Here is a 6,000-nt window from a genome sequence, read left to right as displayed (position 1 = left end):
GCTCCTGACCGAATTGGCAACAGAATACTTGTTAGCTAAAGCCCACTGAATGCATTCCCTCAGAACTCTGTTCATTCAATCCACGAGACCATTGGTCTGTGGATGGAAAAGTGAACTTTTGAGATGCTTGATTCCACTGGTGACAAGAAAGTCTTCTACTTCAGTGGCAATACATTGAGGGCCATTATCAGTCACCACGAATTCAGGGAAACCTTCTTTCAGAAAAATGTCTTTGAGAAATTCAATAACAGATGTAGAAGTTACTTCCCTTACAAACTTGACCTCAGACCACTTTGTGTAGTAATCCATCAAAACCAAAGCAAATTTACAAGAGGAATAAAAAGCATGGAAGGGACCAATGATATCAATACCTAATTTGACCCAAGGTGCAGAAGGCAAGACAATAGGAGACAGAGGTGTGACAACTTTGCAGACTTATAACAACTCGAGCAAACAACACAAGACTTGACAACTTCTTTAACCTCCTTGTCCATGTTGGGCCACCAGAAAGAGAGTCTCACTCATTTTTTTGTGATGGTGGCACCCAGGTGTCCCTCATGAGCATGGACGATGATGCTAGATCTCAAACACACAGGAGGAATGAGTCTGTCAGTTCTCATAAGCAAACCATCCTCTATAGACAACTCATCTGCCACCTGTACATAAGTTTTGATCTCAAAACTCAGATTTCTTTCCCTGGGTCAACTTGTCTCCACATACTTCATGACAGTCAATAAAGACGAATCCTTGGCAAGCGCACACCACCAATCATGCTCTGTAATAGCACACAATTGTGGGATATCAACGGCAGCAACAATGTATTCTTCCTTGTCATCTTCACTCACAACCATCAGACCCTCCAAAATGTCTGAAGAGCGGTACAAATAATCTGCACAACTATTCTTGCTGCCAGGAATGTACTCGGGAGAGAAATCAAACCAGGGCAGTTTAGATGACAAGCGAGCAATACGAGGTGTGAACCCTCTAACATTCTTTCTACTCAAAATAGAAATCAACGGCTTGTGGTCAGTTTGGAGACAAAACCTTCTTTCCCAAATGAAATTTCAAAATTTCATCACAGCTCACCAACAAGCCAATAACTCTTTCTCAATAACTGAGTCTTTTTTTTCTGCTTGAGACAGCACCCTCGAAGCAAAACCAATGGTCCTGACTTTGTCACCTTTGACTTGACTCAAGACAGCCCCCACACCAACATTACTAGCATCCACAGTCAAAGTGCATGGAAGGTCAGGGTCATAATGCTTTAACACTCTGGGTGAGACGAGTTGCTCTTTGACCCAATCAAACACACTTTGGCACTCATCAGTCCATTCAAACCCAAAACCCTTCATGAATATCTGAGAAAGGGGTCTCAACTTTGTAGCAAAGTTTTGTATAAAGCATGAATAAAATTCACAGAGCCACAAAAAGGACTTGAGAGTGGTCTTATCAGAAGGTGGTTTGGATTTCACGATGGACTCTACTAAAGTAGACTTGGGAGGAATCCCCTGCTTGGTGACAAGATGTCCTAAATATTCCTCTTCTTCAGTAAGGAAAACACACTTGTCTCTACGCAGTACCACACCCTTGGACTGAAACCGAGACAACAACTCTTGAAGGATTGTATAATGGGTAGACCTGTCAGGAGCAAACATTAGTACATCATCCTGAAAAACAGATAAACCCTCAATACCCTTAAGCATGTTACTCATCAAATGTTGGAACACCGATGCCGCTGACGCAAGGCCAAACAGCATGCGGACATACTGATATGTACTAAATGGAGAAACAAATACAGTAAGATGCCTGGACTCTGGAGCTAATTCCATTTGATGATACGCAGAAGCTAAATCTAGTTTGGAAACCCCTTTAGCATTCTTCAGTCCTGCAAGAAGCTCGTTAATGTTCGGGAGAGAGTGAGACTCTACCCATATTTGCTTGTTTAGGCAGCGGAGAGCAACACACACCCTCAATTCTCCATTTTGTTTTCTTGTGACCACCAATGGGGATAATCACATGGAGGAATCCACTAGTTCAATAATCCCCTTCACACACAAAGAACTCAACTCCTTCTCCAAATCCTGTCTGATACTAAAAGGGACATTCCTGAGCTTGTGTTTGACAGGTCTTGCACCATAATCGTGTCTTGGTAGTCACTAATCTTCCAAAGCTCTCCAGAAAAAACATGAGGAAATTTGTTGAAAATCTCCTCAAGATCTACATTGTCTCAGACAACCCAAACCTGCTCACTGGTACCAGGCCTCAGCACCATCCCAAACAGCCCCTGGTGGAACCACCCAAGAATGTTCAACCCTGCAACATACACTTTCCCGGCAATTTTTCTGCCTATAAACTCCATTATGTCCTCAATGTATCCAGAGAGTTCGATCTCATGGCCTTCATATGAAACTGCTTTGCTATCAGGAGGTAATAAAAGTCTGACTTTGACTGCTTCATCGTGTACAACAACAACCATATCTCTCAACTCTCTAGTGACAGAGTCCTCGTTACTTTTCATCCATAACACACGTAACCATTGAGGATTGTCTACCTTTTGTAGCTTGACAAATCTTTGCAAAGTGACCTTTTTTGTTGCGATTCCTGCAAGTGCCAAACCTCGCAGGACATTTGCTTCCATACCCATAAGCTTTGTACCCACACCTGAAACAAATGTTCTGTTGGTTGAAGAATGAATTACGTTTATCTCCAGAACTTGCACATGGCTTTTCAGACTGACTAGAATCCTTTGAGTCTTTGACTTTGACAGCAGAAACACCTTCACTGGCTTTAGGTTCAAATTCCTTTGCTGATAATTGAGATGTTTCAATTCTTTTCGCTAACTTAATGGTTTCCTCCAACGTTGCATTGCCTATTGAAAGCAGCTTTTGTTTTATCAATTTGTCTGTGCAATTACAGATGAACTGATCTCGGACTAATTGATCTGCAAAGCTCTCGAACTGGCACTCAGAAACCAACCTCCTCAATGCAGTGATATACGTAATGCAGACCGGCGGTACAGAGACGTACCCAATCCTACTATAGGTAGGCCCGTTCCAGTGGCCGGTCTGACGAGGAGCGCCCAATGATGAAGCATGACACCCTAACAGGTGTGTGAGGGCATCAAGATCTGAAATTCAGATCTCCCCCCGAGTCCACAATACTACAGGCGGTGAGTGATCCTTATCACCCCTGCCTTAAGAGAGGAACTGTCTCCTTACTGTGAATCATGATATACGTATCAACATCCTCCCCTGGTTTCTGAATACATAAGAAAAATTTGTGTCGCAACACCACTAAACTGGGTTGTACATCAAACCTGTTTTTCAATCCTTTTAGAGTCTCTTGATACTCATGAAGTACTTCTTCATTAACAACTATAGGTGGGGGAAGATGTTTCAAAATCTCCCTCCCTTCAAAACCTAAAGAGTGAAGAAGGAGGTATTTCCGTCTTTCTGGTCTGAAACGCATGGCTCCAATTGCACCAAGATAAGTCTCAAAACCATCGTACCACTGTTTCCATTCAATAGGTGGTTCTCCTGGCGTTTCCAAAAATGGTAGAGGAGGTGAAAATGCCTGCATGTTATATGCGGTCACAGGCTTAAAAAAAAATCAAGTAAAAGCCTTTTAATATGCCAGCTATTATGACATGTTAATAGTGTTCTTTAAACACCTTGTAGTACACCAGCTATATTGGCAATAAAAAAAAGTTAAAATAATTGTGGATTTCTGATGCTGTAACATACTGTTCATATAACAGAAAATACTATTCTTTCTATGTAGACTTTGTACTGACAGTGAAACCAAAGAACAATGTAATCATTGTGATGTTTCACTAGCTCAAGCAGCAGAAAATATCTCAGACGCGATCTTTATGACGTCACAATCGCTCTTCACGTGGTAACTGGTGTCTCTAGAGTGCTTCACTAGACAAAGGCGTTGGAACGCAACTCTCGCATTCCACTGACAACACTGAGCGCTAACCGTATTGACGTTTTCACGCCAGCTCTGGTTACACGTCACTGTGCTTGATGAAACGCACCGCTCTCCCTGCGTTTCACTGCGTTTCAGAGCAAACGGTCATCTCAACTTTGAAATTTGCTGCTCTGCCCCTTATACCGTTACAGGCTGCTCTTCTCCAATTTCCGTCTCCAATGTCTGCCACACTCACAAAATTCTTTTTGAAACGCCGAAACGCCTCCTCTGCAGGCCTCCATCAGGAACCGGCGATCTTTTACAGTGCGCTCTTGTGGCTGTAGTCTCGTAGGTTCTTCTTGATGGCCCATCCTCGTCGCCAAGACGGATGTGGTGATCCGACGACAGGAAGCAGTTAAGTTGTATGAAAGATTTATTTCATGCTGGACCATCGAGCAGAGCAGCAACAGCGCAGCCCTCAGGTTAACTGACAAGACCAAGTCCCGGTGCAGAACCTTCACACATCAAGGTTCTGCACCAATGAGAGTTCCACAACCAAGTGTGCACGAGCCAGATTCATAAAGCAGGAAGCGCGAGCCACTACAGTGGTATTTGGGAATACTGCTTCTAACTGGGTTATTTTCTGAGCTACCCAGAAAGGAATTTGTTAATGTTTTGTGGGCAATTTACCCATTACCGCGTGTAATGTTTGTGGAGTAATTTTAGTAGCTGTGCTCTGTATAGGAGCTGCATTTGCTGTAATTACTGTTCGTTTGACTGCAAGTGTCCTCATGAAAAATTGTGTCATGTTTCTGTAAAGTTTTATCAACTCTTTGGGTTGAAAAAGTAATTCATTATTTGTCATTGTGTCAATGTCAGGATGTGGTGCATAGGTCGCTAATATCGGCCATGTTGCTCCCAGTCTTCCTAATGGACCGAGTCTTGCTCTTCTTCTTGAGTGGGTAGGACGCCATTAAACCAGAAAATATGTTGCTGGTAGGTAAGCGGAATTTTAATCTCCTCAAACGGAGTGTAGACCGCTGGGACTTCTTCATGTAAATAATAATGAAAAGTTTTTGTGATAGCATTTGCTGCGGGGAATGTAACCCATGAATATAACACCTCTGTTTTGAAATCTTCGTGTGTCTCTATCACAATTATTCCCATACCTCCTCTGGTTATAAACCCCTGTTTGACGAATTCAAGTGTGAGTGTGTGTCTCACACCAGCTACAATATGTATTGTGTTATGATGCATGAATGGGCGCAGGCATAGGTCTTGTATTGATGATTGATGCTTTATTCTTCAAGTCCAAATCATATGTTACAGGTTAACAGGAGATGTTCTATTCCTTCTTAATGCCCCACCAGGAGCAGCGTCCTCCCTGCTCAGCCCCTTCTCACCAACTGATCTCACTAGAATTCCAACCACCCTCAACATTCTAACATACCTCATCAAAGACTGAGCAGGCAGGCAGAGAGCCAGAGTAGGGAGAGTGTATAGAGAATAGCACATCACAACACATCTCCCCCCTTATAATATTTGAAAACAATCAACAAGTGTCAAGATAATACAACACTCACTGAGCATAGGAGGATGCATTAACAATTAATTAATTAAACATCACCCCCCCAGCAATAATGATCATAACAGTAAAATGCATGAAGAAAAAATCTAACACACATTTAGTAGGAAAAGAAGATGAATAACCAAAACATAAACACCATCCTTCCCCTGATAATGATCAAAACAAAATTGCAAAACTGGCATAAAAACTCAGACTAAACTATGGGTACAAGACACTACACTACACCCCACCACATACCCATTGTGCCTCATAAAAAGACACAAGACTGCGGCAGAAAAGGGATCTACAACCCTAAGCTGCACAACCTAAGACAAGACAGATCCACCAATAAGACAGATCCAAGACTAAATCCCATCACCCTAACCAAACATAGGGTACCTTAAAACTCAAAATGCTTTAAAGGTAACTAAAACTGACAGAACTAGGGTATCCCTTAACCCTAAGGCACACTTGCAAAACAGTATGGGTATTTATAACCCAAGACAAATTTAGGGTAACCT

This window comes from Triturus cristatus, chromosome 2_2 (assembly GCF_964204655.1).
Source record: "Triturus cristatus chromosome 2_2, aTriCri1.1, whole genome shotgun sequence".
Taxonomy (NCBI): domain Eukaryota; kingdom Metazoa; phylum Chordata; class Amphibia; order Caudata; family Salamandridae; genus Triturus; species Triturus cristatus.
The sequence above is the reverse complement of the archived record's forward strand: the minus strand, read 5'-3'. Positions refer to the sequence as shown.